We start from the raw sequence: 16,016 nt of genomic DNA on the forward strand, positions 1-16,016 counted from the left end.
GAGGGAATGAAGGAGAGACTAAGGAAGGGAGACAGGGAGGGAGGGAGGGAAAAGGAAGGAAGAAAAGAGAGAGAAAGAGAAAGAGAGATCACGACAGAGTTTGTAATTTGTTTAACTTCTGGTAATACATGTTTGAAACATTTGTAGACCATATCTCCTTGGAGATAAAGAACAGTCTCCTATCCTAGCTCTAAATTAGGTATAGCTGGATCTTAGTGGACTCAGACACAGATACAGTTTGTTATGCACCAGTTCTAGTCTGGGAAATAAAACATTGAATAAGAAACATTCTTTGTCCTCAGGGACCATTTAAAAGTGAATGGAAGATGTAAGCAAAATCTCACCCAGGAAGTCTCAACCTCCACTTAACTGGATGGAGTGGTATGTGGGACAAATGTAGAAGGAAGTGAAGAAAGGATTTAAATGGCTTAAGGTACGATAGAGTTCCTGTTGTCAACCAGCTTTGTTAATTAGGCAAGATTGACACTGTATTTTCAGAGTGTCGTGGATTATGACTTGCATCAAATATCTCTTGTCTTTCCTATGCATGCTACTCCACTCTCAAGGGTACTCTCTTTCCTTTACTGTAACAACCTATATCCTTGCAGAGTGTTCTCTAGATCACAACTTCTCAGTACCTACTTAGGAATACTTGAGGGAAGGGTAAGGAATGTGGGTTTGAAAAAGAAGGGCTGCAACAGTTTGGCTAGTGGTACTGTGTGTGTGTGTGCTCATGTGTGTGGATATACGTGTGTGTGTGTGTGTGTGTGTGTGTGTGTGCTATGGAGGGTGCTGGAAGCCACAATACTATTTCAGGTGCTGTTTATCAGATGCCATCTACCTTGATTTTTGAGACAGAGTCTCTCACTGGCCTCATGCTCATCAAGTAGGTGAGACTGAACGACCAGCAAGAACGTATATCTACCTTTCTCTGTCTCCTCCGTTCTGGAAATACAAGCACACTATGGCCTATCTATCTATCTATCTATCTATCTATCTATCTATCTATCTATCTATCTATCTATCTATCTATCTACCTATCTATCTATCTTCATCTATGTGAAAATCTGAAAGCTCAAAGTGTTGATTAGCTCATCTGCAAAATGGGGATGCTTCTGATGCTGATAATAGTTCGTGTGTTTGTACAAACTGCATGATAGCTATGAAATGGTTATCAGAGTCACATTTGAGACAGCTGTTTTTACAGAAAGAAGAACAGAGCTGAAGTCTAAGACTAGTATGGAGCACAACGATACACTCTTGTTTATTTAGTACAAAGAACGAACGTGGGGGAAGTGGTAGTTTTCCCAGGGAAAGATGTGAACATGAAAACCAAGCTGCCTGACTTTCCAGGTTTAAATATCTTTCACAGTGCCTAGATAATGTTCCTCTACATCAACAAAGTACTAATATGATTTTACTCTCTGAAACCAAGCAATATTTCTAGTCTGCCTCCTCCAAAGATTAGGGAAAAATCTAACTCAACGACGTTCATATTGTTTGTTGAGAGGAATTCTCAAAGATGCATACTTGAATCCACATGCCTGTGTTATCCAAACATTTTCATAAAGAATAGTTTTGAGTAGACTCTTTGAGTAGAGGAGGTGGTCCCAAGACATGAAACATGATCTTATTCAAGAGACTGGCATAGCTATAGCTCTCAAACAGACTTAACATTGAGTATGTCTTCATGTGTTTAGTCTATGAAAAACAGCATGAACATGTAACTGATGCACTCATTTGTATATGCACTAAAATAAATCAATATTGAAAGCACATATATAATTCTCATGTTATTACACAAAGAGGCTCAGAAGCTATCTGAGAAATCCTTGCTTGTATGGTTGAATGAACGAACAGTTATATTTGCAGCTATTCAATGTTGTGCTTACATAAACACTCATTAATACCTGCATTTTCTGATGGGGACCAAATTCAATGATCTGAGTAAATACGCCTCTTGCTATCTGGCACATGGCATGCATTCACCAAATGTTAGATGAATTGTAGTTTTTCAAATGAGTAAAGGGGGTGGGGAATTAATATCTCCTGAAAAGCTGGAGAAACTTAGATGTCTAGTAAAGGTGATTGGTGGAGAAATCACATTTTTACACCTACTTAGTTTTACACATTTATTGGCTTTTCTCCAATGCAACTAAAGTAATTAGAAAATATGACAACATTCATGGTATAATTGCATAAAAGAGGTTAGAGGCAAATACAGGTTCATGGATGAACAGGCTGGCTTCCTTTCAGCCTTAAGTCATGGTTACAGAGCGAGGTTGAATTATATTTTTAAGGCACACAATATCTCACCTATACAATGTCGGGTTAGGATTTCAAATGAGAGAGTCAGGTGGTCCCCTGCCCTGTGTCTTCTCTCCCACTTGCTGAGACACTGAACATACAACAAGAGAGGAGAATGGTATGCTGAGAACCTGTACTAACCCATACCATGAAAGTCACATTCGAGAACATTTGTGTTGTTGGTGTCACATTCTTCAAGACCTTCCCTTCTAGAGAGCTTTCTTAAAGCTATGCATTTCCTCTCCTTCTGATTCCCTTGCATAAAAAAAATCATAAACAGCCTTTTAATGAACTCTTTGCCCAAATGTGTCTTTTTATTAAGGTTATTATACTAGCCAGAATTCTCCTACCATAGGTTTTTATTTTTTAATTTCAAAGTAATCTTTAAAAAGAGGGGGGATGTGCGGTGGTTTGTTTGATTATCTGAAAGGAGTAGGCGTGTGGGATGCTGTGCCACAGTGAACTGGAAGCAGCAAAGGAGCTCTGGATCTTAGACCAGAGGTTATAAATTATCCCCCAGTGTCTGGGCTTAGTCTTTTCTCTCTCCCTTGCTATCCTCCACTCTTGCAGCAACGTACTTGGTTCCACAAGGACCCTGAATAAATCTGTCCTTCCACAGAGCTTCAGCATGGAGGCATTGCACAGTTCCAGAGAGCAAGGAGGACTATGCCAGAAACCCATTCAGCTAAAAAACGGGGGAGAAAAGAGACACACAATGACCTCACTCTTCTCCCAGACACTAAAGAATTTTAATCTTATCCTTGAAACCCCTTTTCTTTGACTCAGGGACAACCCACCTTGAGCAGAGTACAGTGGCCCTGGAGAAAAGAAGATATGAGTGCTTTCAAGGGCTCATTCACGCACACATGGGCAGCTCCCTGAGCTTGGAGCCATGCTTTCCTGACAAAAAATACCTTTTCTTTCCTTTCTCTGAGGCATCCATCCTTAATTCAGGCCGTCTCACTCACAGAGAAGCAAGGCATTCCCAGAATGAGACTTCTCTGTGATCTCCAGTGTGGATTCTAAAACCCCACTTGCTGCTTTCTTCTCAGCCCTCATATACAATAGTGAGCTGTATGGTGGATGACCCAAAGAGAGCAGAGACAGGATCCCCCAAGTCTAACATCTCTAAACTGCTAAATGACACCCGTCGAGGACACCTGGCTACTTAGGTGTCAGCACTGCCAGTCACACCCTATAACAGTGATGAACTCTTTCTTTTATGAACTTTTAGAGTATCGCCAAAGATAGAAACAGCACAAGAAAGGACTAAGCTCAGAGACTGAAGAATAATGTAAGATTTATCACCTCTGGTGTAAGACCCAGAGCCTCTACTGCTGCTTCCAGTTCTAACTCCGATCACTGCGTATTAGATGATAATTAGGAAAGGCTAGGTGTTTAACCATCTCTGGGCCTAGAGATAGATACTTGATTCTTGGTTTTGTTAGCATGTCTTAGATTCTGCCTATCACTGAAGCAGCTCATTCCACATCTCTCGTTTTAGAAGCCCAGTTTTCAAAAGTATCACTGATTATGCAGAGGACTTGAACTTACACTTGAGACACACAGTAATGGTTGGTTTTGCTGATGAAACAGCAACAAACAAATAAAAAAGATTATTCTTGGAGAAGCCTCAAGGAACACCAACCTTCCTTCTTACCTCTTCCCTGTATTTAATTTCTCATTCTTTCATCTTCTAATAGTATAAAGACTGCTTGATTAGAGTCAACAAGTGAAGTTAGCGAAAAGAAACCGAAGCTGAGCTCCCTATTAAGTAGTGGGTTGCTCTCCTTAATTCTGGCAACTCCAACTGTGAAGCAAAACTAGCAAAAAACAAACAAACAAACAAAAACAAAAACACCCCTCTAGGTGACATATCTCTTCTTTAGACTCTACGCTGTGTTTTCTAGGAGGAAGAGAGTACATAGATTGAACAGGAATTGTGTAGGCATTGGGAAATTGGTACAAGCACATGAAGAAGCAGCATCATAGTGTTCAGAGTTTGCATGCTGCCCTCTTCTGGCTTCTATGTCCAGGCTTGTCAGCACATCAAAAACTGTTTATTTCAACCCCACACCTGTGTGTAGTATACATGGGGACACAGAAAAGAGTGTTGAAAATATTCAGGACATTGCATCAAATCTATATCCTTGAAGCTAACCAGAGGAACTTGACTCATTTTCCCTCTGGCTCCTGGATTCCCATTTGAGGCTGTCCACCGTCACAGAGTCTCACTTCACATTCTTGTTGCGTGAAACATCTTATTCTCCACCCTCTTAACTCCCACACGGCTCTGGGACTCATCTCTACCAATTAGTGCCCCACCAAGGGCTGGGACTGTCAATGTGCTGGAGAGGCAAGGAGATTTTCCTACTAGAAGTCATGGTAGTGGCAAGTAGGCCAAAGAGATAGGTTAGTGTTGCAACAAATGGTCTAAGGACCACATTTTTGTAGCCTGACATGTGATCAGGTTTGGTTTTATACATTATTAAGTCCATGTGTACAGTTCTTAGAGACAAGAGAGTTATGTGATAGGAGGAGAAGCAGGTAATTGAAGAAGCAGATGCCACCATCGATCAAATTTATAATTACATGTCTTCCCCTTCTACACAATTCGTCTTACATGCTGGTCCTTTGTGCGACTGGTCAGAAGCCCAATATGGGGCACATTTTCTTGGGTTGGAATAATTCATTGCTATTCTCCTAACTGCTTGAAAGAGTCTAACATAGAGCTCTTGCCTGCCACCTAGCATATTTGCTGTCATACCACTGGAGCACAAACCTGGCTAACCCAGCATGCAGTGTGCCCAGGAGACTGTGGTCTACCATGGTTTACCCTTGAACCAGACAATACAATCATCTCATATCGGTAGAACCCAGGACCCAACTCAGGATTCAAAACCATTCTCTTTAATCAAAAGAGAGCTAAGGTGGAGATGTTTTCAAATATTTGAAGGCATGTGATTTGTTTAAATTATACCTTATGTAGTTTGAGGAAATCTAGATCTCTGGCTGGCTATTGTGAGATGTAAAGAGAATGAGGATTAGAGTGCCTCTCTCCATAAAAATGATAAGCAAAAAACAGTGAATAATCAAAACACGGTGTATGTATATGCCTACACCCCCATCCAGATATAGACATGTATCTGAAAGCCACTCATATCTCAGCCTATACAAATTGACTGTACTCAGGCTCTCACTTAGTCAATGCAATGTACCCAGCATGGCTTTGGAGTTGAATGGCAAGGAGAAATGAGTTATAGGATACTGACAAATACTCATAACAAAACTATCCAGGCTTGCAGGATGTCTCAGAGGTACCAACCTGACGGCCTGGGTTTGCTTTCAAGATCCCAATATGGAAGGAGAGAAGTGGTTCCCTAAAGTTTTTCTGTTAGCTCCTTACATGCACACACACACACACACACACACACACACACACACACACACACACCAACAGTAATAATAATAACAATTATTATTATTATTCTTAAGCTCTTGTAACTACAAATAGACTTAAGTTGGGTGAGTTGCATGCAGTGACTAGTGAACAGTTTCTCAGAGATATTAAGGAAAAGATATATTTCTCTACAGTACTAACATGTTCTTCCTTAAACATAGCATTTACCAAGCTCATCTATTGCTTGTCAAGACTTTTAAAAAAAATGTCCCATGTGATCACTAGCTTTAGTCAAAGGGCAAAAATGTGACATTTTCCTAACTCCACCGTAGAACGTACGCATGCATTCTTCCTAATGACGAAAGAACACAGCCATCTGATTAAAAGAAAATGGGTCGACGTAAACGCTCCACGGTGATATGCAAAGTGAATAGCTTTCTTATAACTTCCTTATCTTGCTTGGGCAGGCACAAGATTTGGGATAAGGGCAGTGCTGGAACTCGGGAACCGGAGGGGGGATGAGCCAGCTCTGAACTGTCCATGAATGGGTCTCCATCAGCGAATACCAGGAGCTGACTGAGTAGGGTGTTACTCAGATTCTGCATCTGATGACCCACGTGACATCCTGAAGAGACCCCCACTCTGTATCCCCATTCCAGGAAAAGCACTTCTTACAGAGGCTAGGGCCTGTGAATATCAGCCCCGAGGACTGTCCAGGACCAGTCCTTTATCACAATTACTCACTCAGTCCCGTTGGCTTTTCCGGGAAGATGGAACTGATTAAGCAATGTTAATTTAATCATAAGTAATCAACATGGGGAAAAAATTACATAACCAGCTTCAAAATTGTGAATCAAACATGGCAAATTCTCAGGAAAATAGCTATTTTATCGCCCCTCCCCCTTACCTTTCACCTCAAAAATAAACACAGAGAAATCTATACCTTGGACGATTAAACAAAACTGCGAACTACAAATTTCATTGCCTGGAAATGTTTATATTTTGTACAAAGTTTTTCAGTTCATAGTTTTAATTATGTAGCCCAGGCTGGCCTGGAACTCACAATCCTCCTGCCTCAGCCTCTTGAGTACTGGGATCAATTCGTATGCTTTTAACCTAATTTGAGAGAGTTTAGAACTCATCCTGTCAGGGGTGCTGAAAGACAAATGTATTATTAATTCATCAGTGAAGGTAAGGCTATGACAACTGCATTTTTTTGTTTTTTGTTTTTTAATTGCTGTCTTGCTTCTTTCCTTCTCTCCTTCAGACACAGCCTAAATACATAGTGATATTTCAGCCATGAGGCTGTATCCACTTTGGTACATGTTTAGGAAATCAAGACCATGCCCAAGTCTTCTGTGGCTTCCTGATCCTACAGGGAACACATTAACATATTAGGTAGGCTGACTATATTCAAAGCCTGCTTTCTAAACAATTACATGTTGGGTCATCATTAGAATGCCGGTCACCAAGGGGGTACACTCACTACAATGTACAGATACTGGTGTTATTTATTTAATTAATTAATTTAAAGATCGCTGTGAAGTTTAAAGGTCTGGGTTTTCCACCTACGCAGAATCCAATAGGTGAATCCAATAGGTGAATCCACCTGGTGGACCCAGCCACATGGAAGCAGTATAACTCAGGGGGCATTCACTCGGCACTTCTCTGCGAACCAGCCAGCCCCGCGGACAGACATGAATCTACCCTAGGTGCCTTAGAAAGGCAGAAGATAGAAACCTGTGCGCAGTCAGATAGGTCGTGACAAGCCGCATACCTGCAATGATGAGATGGAAGCCTCCTCCTCGGTTCCCTTGTGTGTCTCCCTGTCCCTCTCCTCTGTGTGAATGACACGATCCACAGCGGGGTGTGCGCCGTATCGTCGGGGCAGCTGCAGCCTGGTTCTGCAGGAGGCCGGGGAAGCAGCGAGGGTGTGCGGAGCGAGCGGAGCCCAGTGGAGCGCACAGAGGGCGGAGCGCGTCCCAGCCGCGCCTGCAGATGTGGAAGGAGCTGGAGACAGCACTGAGTCCTCTAGGCGCTGCATGGGGATATTATCACAGGCTGGAGTTTCTATTGGCTCAGAACACCAAACAAATCACACCAGTCACCCCCTCCTTCTCAGGCTTCACTCAGCCCTCGCTTCTCATCTAACCCACAAATACTGCACACACACACACACACACACACACACACACACACACACACCAGTCGCTCTCTGTATTTCTCCCTTCCTCTTTGCAGACTGTGGATTTACAACCTTGTGGGCAGCTCTTAACATTTTGTTTAGCAGACTTCCAATCCAAACCTTGTCATGTAGAGAAATCCACCAGCCTTTTTACCCGCAAACCCTATTCACGCCTTCAGATCATTCTCTTTAGGGTGAACTCAAAATGTCAAGAGTATAGAAACACACACACATGTACAAGCACACATGTGTGTGCACATGCACATAAAGCTAAGTTCCTTTTGTTTTTAGTAACTGAGGCGGGTGAAATTAAAGGCAAGCTGATCCCATGGCCAAACATGAGTTTAATTAATGATTAAATTCTTGAATGAATTCAGTGCAAAGTATCCAACGTTTAGATTTTTTTTTCTTTTCCACATATCCTTATATTTTCCTGATATTTTGAACGCAGAGATTTCTAATACGAATCAGGTTATTCAGCATCCAGAGAATATAGACCAATGTTTGCACACTTGGTCTGGACAGGATAGACCACTTCACTGTGATGTTCGCTGGATGCTGGCTTTTTTTCTGGGGGAGTTTTGGTCTCCATTGACCTCTTCAGCCCAGAACCTCCATGAGTCTCAACTGACAAAGGCACCTGAGTGTAAAGTCATCATCTGTATACATGCACAGAGATAAACCTTTGATCCCATCAATGACGAAATGGCCTAAGAAAATCCTCAGACCTTAGTTACTGAGCTGGGAAATTTCAAAGAAAATAAGGTTTCACTTTATTTTAAAAAACAGCCTAGTATGGTCTTTCCTCAGTATATTTTATTGGTTTTCTTGGCAAAAGCTGTTGCTTCTGAAACCACAGAACTCCATTTTGAGTTTTGACTTGATGGTTTCTTTCCCAGAATTATCCTATTTTGTATGCCTTATTAAAACCCAACACTCTGGCTTCAGCCAACTCAGAGTACACCTAGGTTCAAAATCATAGAAAATAATATGGGGTTTTTTTTTTGTTTGGTTTTTCTTACAGTTTGCTGCCAACAAATATCTTACCTGCTTTCTTTTCATATTTAAATCCATTCCAAAAATCTGGAACTACAAAGCTGTTACTCAGAAGAGGCCAACCTAGAGTCAGCCGAGACATCCCAGATTCCTCAGGGGAAGGAAAGGAGTAATAAGCAGCTGCTGAAGATAACACCAAGCAGAGCTGGAAGATGGGGTGAAGGCCTCTCTTCTGTCTTCTTGGACTTCTCTTCCCATGCTAACTATGTGAATCAAGGGAAGCCGAAGAGTTAATGCCGCAGATTCTAACCAATGTTCACCTTTGCCCTAAAGAGCTATCAGCGGGGACTCAGTTGTCCAACCTGGTGGTCATTCTTTACATTATTTCAGGACTAGTCATATATGTAAGGAAGCTATCAGTTGCTTGCTTTAGAGATGCCTCTCAGAATGAATACAAATAGAGACAACCTACAAATAATATCAAAACAACAGCAATAATTATCATAAAACAAGTCTTTTTATTTTGCTTATTATATACGGGGCTCATTATAGCTTTTCATATCACTAGAGAGACAGTGTCAGTAGAATCATGAGTAGTGGAAAGGCACAGATAGCATGGCTGTATGCTTCAAATTTGGAAGGCCAAAGAAGGACCTTGAGTCCCAGGCATGCAGGGGCTACATATCAAAACTTTGTTACCCTCTGTCCCAATAAAACAGAAGGAGGGAGGGAGAGAGGAGGGGAAAAGGAAGAAAAAGAAAAGCACAGATAAATCTTAAATTTCATTTCAGGTAATAATTCAATCCAGTTAATGAAGAGCAACACTGGATGATTTAAAAGGCACTTCTTGAGCCTAATCAGTTATGCAATTAGTGGAAAATAAATCACTTGTATATATTCCTTATTCTTCTGATCATTTACTACTTTAAGGAGACGGTTTTGTTCAAAGATAATCCCTATATACGACAGTTCATTAAGCCTTACTTGTTTTAAATGGCATGGACATTGGTAATAAGAAAACTCTTGCGTCTTGATAGGAACAATAATGAGTAGGCTGCAGTGGAGATTAATGGCCAGTCACCCTTTTATTTTATATTATACTCTACCTTGTCACCATCTTTACTTCTATAGCCTATTAAAAACAAAAACAAAAAAACAAGAGGCATTCAGAGTTGGCATGCATCCAAGAGAGGTGAAAAAGATAATGATATGCAATACTACAATTTATAAGAGATGCTCAGAGAACTGAGGGTCTTGTCTTAGAGATAGAACTCATGGCGAAGCAAGAGCAGGCTTTAAAACAGGAGGGAAAAATACATACAGCCTGTGCAATATTTTAAAGGCATTGTCATTTTCATCAATACTTTCTCTATGTGCATGTTTGTGCATGCATGCATCTATATGTTCAAGTGTTTATGGTTGCAGAGGTATATAGGGGAGGTGTACGTGTGTATGTGCACGTGTGTGTGTGTGTGTGTGTGTGTGTGTGTGTGTGTGTGTGTGTGTGTGCCTGCAGAGGTCAACCTTAAGTGTCATTTTTTTACTAAGTGTATTCCTTGTTTTTTGGGAAGGGGTCTCATCCAAAAGACTAGAATGGCTGGTCAGTGAGACCAAGGGCTCCTCCTGTCTCTGCTGCTTTAGCACCTGGGTGATTACAAGCATGCACCACCACATCTGTCTTTTCTTTTTTCTTTTTCTTATTTTTTATAGGAATTCTGCAGATCAAATTTATGCCCTCGGGCCTACACAGCAAGCACTGTTACCACTGAACCATCTCTCCAATCCATTCATCACTGATTTCTTATTTGCATCTTTAAGGGTCTTATGTGTACTACACATAAATGTTGTTTGGACCTGACCTGCTCAGGTTAATGGTATGAAAGGATGGGAAGGACCTTAAATGGACCCAAAGTTTTGTGTCCTTTTGGGGAGAAAGACAAAACAATGATGATAGACCAAATTCAGAACTTTGGAAAGGCTTCTGACACTTAATGTTTTCAGCAGCTGAAAGGATTCCCTGTTGGAGTATCAGAGAATTTGATGTAAGTCCTTAATTGGTCAGCAAAAGGCTCACTGTCATCGAAAAAGATTATGAAGGTGTTGCTAGAAGGTCAGACAAGGTGGCCTAAGGTTTATCTCAACCTTAAAATATCTATGAGTTTATTACTGGACTTAAACATAACAAAGGAGTATACAATTTTATTGAGTGGTATTCACAGTACATCATTAAATCTAAAAAGTTTGGGGTTTATTACCTAAGTAGATGCAGTGATGGGGTAAAGGTGATTATTAATGACAATTTGCCCCTTTTGAACATATTTATGTATTCTTACTACATATTTACATATATTGTAGTAAGAAGTTAAAAGGTTAAAAAGGCTATGATTTATGCTCTTCTACCCAAAGATACAAGAGTCCCCCATGACTGGAAGATGCTGAAGATGGACCTTGCACTGTCAACATTAAACCTTCACATCTTAAAGCTTGTCTGGTCCTGTTCAATTATACATTAGATGCTTTCAATACATTAGATTCTTAATGCTAACATTCATCCCCTTTTCATCTCTTTATTTATCTAAATGGCTTTCTTTTCATCTACTCATTTACTGATAGGTCCATAAATAGTAACTTACTCATTTTAGAGCTATAGATACCTTCCTTAGATTGTCATAGATTTTAAAGTATAAAATTGTCAAAATTGTTTTGATATGGAATGCTTTAAAATATTGAACTTACTGGTTAATAGATGTTTATTCCTCCATTAGATAAATATATTTATCTTATAAAACCCATAAATATTTTGTTGATGTTCTGCTTAGACATATATACATGTGTGTGCATATATATATACATATATATAGAGAGAGAACATGTATATACATAAATATATATACATATACAAATATTCATATATAAATATATGCATACATACTGATTTTTCAACTGATATTTCTATGGAATAGAATTTATCACTTTTGCCACAGTATTCCTGCCCAAATGTGTGCAAATGATTTATAAGACTCTTATAGGAAAAATTATAGCCCTTCCTGTGCTTCAGAGTAAGCTCCTTGGCCAAGAGAGTGCCATCTGTCATGTCTCTGTCACCCTAGCAGAGCAGAGAGCACAGCCCACAGATGAGCTTGGGAAATTAATAGGAAAGGAAATGACCACATATTCATCTGAAGCCCCATATTTTCCCTTAAGACCCAGGGAGCAGGTGGCCATGGGTTCTTCTGATTCATTAGTCCATGTTTATTAGATGCCATCCAAGTCTTTGCATTTAGCTCTTGGTTCTGAGATATGGATAGGAAGAGATGGAATGGGTGAAATCAGAGCATAAAGTTACCTTTGTCCTAAATGTGCTTTTTGTAGTGTAAACTGTAATTCATGTAATACGCAAAAATTAGAATTTGACAACTATGACCATTTAGCAGAATCTGACCTCCTCTCTCTACCCATACAGCAGTGGATCCCTCAGACGCCATCAGAGGCGTTTTTGCTGTTGGTCAGCAGATGATGGTTAATGCAGTAGCTCACAACTGGCCAAAGCACAAAGAATGAATGTTAGTGGAGTGCTCAGCCAAAAATGGAACATGTATATCAGATCCCCTCTTCAAGCCTCAGAAACTATTGTAGAAGAAGAGGCAGAAAAAGTATAAGAGCTGGAGGTTGGGGTGAAGGACTCTGAGGAAAATAGTACCTTCTGGTTCATGACAGAACAGTCTTATACATTAGCTCACAAGAGTTATGGCTGTCTGTGCAAAACCCACACAGAATCAAGCCAGTCAACAGTCGAGCATGCAGTCAGAAGGGGTTGACGAGCCCCCACACCTGAGGAACAATGAGTAACAGATGATGTCTGGAGAAGAGAGAGATGGTTGTTGTTGTCTTTTAGTATGTTTCTTGGTAGGTTGACTACTCTCTAGGAATTACCCCAAGCTTATGATCATATGGGCAGCACAAATTAAAGTCAATGGGTTACAAAAATGAAAAAGACACAAAACTGGGGACAGAGCATAGTGTAGGGGGAGTGGGAATGGTTCTGGGAAGACATAATGGAAAATTTGGAGGGTCAATATGTCCAAAATCTATTGTATACATTTCTCAAGGAATTATCAAGGAATGAAATAAAATCTGGAGTGGCACTTTTGTATTGCTGTTGTAATACAAAATTTCTGATGTAAACAAGAATGGAAAACTGAATTAAGACTTGTCTTAACTCACAATGAGAGGATTTCAATCCATCTTGGCAAAGAAGACACAGCAGGGTAGCTAAGATCATTGTGGTTACAGTCTATAGATCAGGCTGTTCATACTGTGATGGACCCGGAAGCAGAGCACAAAGGAGAAGTCAAGGACCTCCAAAGGCTGCTTTCCCCTAGACAAGCCTTCCCTTCCAAAGCATTAGAACATTTGAAAAGTGTGCTACCAATTAGTGCCAAACATTCCAAACATAAACCTGTGTTGGACACTTCAAATTCAAGCCATAATCTAAATGTACCAGAAGAAATGGTAAAATGGTCCTCTTATGTTACCTGTTACTCCCATAGCTCTTTCCTCTTTCCTAAACCAGGCAAGCTAAGAAGGCAGACATATACAGTTGTACATATCCTATGTGTCTGTATGTTCCATGCTATTGATACCAGGCTAGGAAATCAAATATTTACTTTGAAAAGGTCATGGTGGGTGTATTAATCAGAATTCTCCTTTTGAAGAGATTAAACTGGGCCTATTTACTATCTATCTATCTATCTATCTATCTATCTATCTATCTATCTATCTCTAATATCTATCTTTATAATTGAAAATTGATAGCAATATAAGTTTAAATATTAAAAAAGTCAATGGAAAGAGAGTGCCCTTGTTATGGATGTGCTAGATGTATCCAATTGTTTCAGGTCTCTAATTTCTGTGTGCCCTCATGTACTAAAGCTTTCAATGAACTGAAAGAAGTTGCATGGATTTCTCCTGTTTAGAAATGTCACTAAACAAGAAAAGGAACCCATACCTAACAAGTTGTAACAGAAGCCTGGGGCGAAGGTTTAGATGATGATCACCACACAGTAGCTTAGTGTGTGGATTTTGATGTCACTGCCTTAATTCCCGAATCACCTCATGTTTGGACATCTACTTTTATTCATGGGTATCAGTTATCATACATACAAAATGGGATCAAAAATATTTGCAATTTTTATAAGAGGATTAACCTAAATTTTGCTTTAACTGGCTTACCCAATGCCTGATGTAGAGAAAATAATAAGGGACAAATTCCAAGCTTGATAGGACAGGCCCTTCGTATGCAGTAGATCAGAGACTTGATTCGCCATCATTTAGTTGTGGGGGAAGTATGTTCTCTGGATGATGTTTAGCACTCATAGGATTATGTACTGACTGTGATTTAGAAGTAAGGCCAAATGGTTCAAAGACTTTTTTTTTTTTTTTTTTTTTTTTTTTTTTTTTTACTAAAAGTGCATAGGATGACTATTTAATTTTAAAGCATACAGTCAAAGCAATACACCAAAATGTCCTTATGTAGAATGCCACCTGGCATGGAATATAATTCTAAATAAATTCGAGTACTTTTTATCCAGTAAAACTTTTGTTTGACTTAAATGCTCAGTGATGGTTGATCAAGAGAACTGACTATCTCTGCCCATTCCTCTGGCTAACACTTGCAACTGGGCTAACTCAAAATTTATATGTGTACTTCCAAAATAAGGTTTTTAGAGCCTCTAATGGCCCAGTACATTCTCTCTCTTTTATTTTTCTTCTAAGAGACTAGCCAGGCCCTTGGTTCTCTCAGTGAGGATGGCATGGAGCAGGGTCATAGTACACATGACAGATGAAGGTCAGTGAATGCAACCTAGCTGCTGTGAGCCACAGAGACTATTGGTCATTTTCTGAGTATCCTATAACATAAATGTTTCTATAAATAGATATCTGATTGTTCAATATTGCTAGTTATGCCTTGCTTCACCTCTTTGCTTCTTCAGTTGGTATTGTCTAAATGACAATCCCTGCTTGGTGGCACAACGGAAGGATGTTCCTGGTAACAGCTTCTTCCACATGTCACTTTCCATAGTGATGAGACACATGAGTGACTATAAATACACGTCATCTAATCTTGCATAACAACCAGCTATAATAGAAGAGCAAAATGCTGAGCTGTGGCACACACAGTCATGTGTATTTCTATATCCACATTAACTCATGGAGACCTTCTTCCTTCTTTAAATGTGATTTTCAACATGGAAATTTCTATTACCCCTTCTAGACTTAGTTCACAACTACCTCCTTTTTGAATTTACAGTGGTGAGACATGCCTCCCTCTCTACAGTTCTCCTTATAGAAAGTCTTTTTTGTCCTATATTCTTACTTGGCATTATCTGAGTGCTCCACTTTTTGTCTGCTTCCCAGGAAACACAGTTGCTATAACAATGAGACACACACTAGCTGTATGATTAAAGCAGAGTTCCGGAGGCAGATGGCTCAGGTCCAAACCTGAAATACATCCTTATCTCTTCACCTGTCTCAATCACAGCCTCCTTTCCTATAAATAAAACCTACCATTAACCTTGATGATGTTTTAAATGAGACCACAGTATTATTTAGCATTGCTTTGGTAGTAGATATGAAAACAGTTCTTTATTATATGAATAAAAACTAGGTTGCACTGTTGTAATAAATAAAACTATCTCTTCCCCCATGTAACATAGTTTATCGAAGAGATGTGTGGCCCAATGCCACAGAAAAAAATCATTGATTGCCTTCCAAAGCAGTGGGAGAGTTGAAATTGTTCTTTTTTTTAAAAAAATGATTTGTTCTTTAAATAAGAAGCACTGTAAATTTCCAGGTAATGGCTGCTAACAATAGCAATGTACAAGGTTAGAGAAAGAAAGGCTGAGAGCCTACTCTACAGCTGGTGCCTTTGTGGGAAGATTCTCCCATTTGAGTTTTTTTTTTTTAATAATTTTTATTTTTAAAATAATCCCAAGTATTGATTTTCAGTTAATGCCTGCTAACAATAGAAATATGCAACACTATTTTTTGTTACATTTATTTAAATTGTTTAGTATGTGTGCATGTTGTCTGTGTGTGAGAACATGTGGATGCAGGGGAAGGAGATCA

The 16,016-nt window shown here is 39.7% G+C and overlaps 1 protein-coding gene across 1 annotated transcript in view; it reads right to left on the reverse strand.

Moving 5' to 3' along the window:
* Grem2 (gremlin 2, DAN family BMP antagonist) overlaps window positions 1-7,714 on the reverse strand; it is a 92,505-nt gene extending 84,791 nt beyond the window's left edge. The window contains exon 1 of the mRNA XM_021173720.2: window positions 7,485-7,714. The gene's annotated coding sequence lies outside the window, so the exon portion shown is untranslated. The remainder of the gene's footprint in view (window positions 1-7,484) is intronic.
* Between the last annotated feature and the right edge of the window lie 8,302 nt (window positions 7,715-16,016).

Source organism: Mus caroli, unplaced genomic scaffold (assembly GCF_978045245.1).
Source record: "Mus caroli unplaced genomic scaffold, Mus_caroli_1 scaffold_1, whole genome shotgun sequence".
Taxonomy (NCBI): Eukaryota; Metazoa; Chordata; class Mammalia; order Rodentia; family Muridae; genus Mus; species Mus caroli.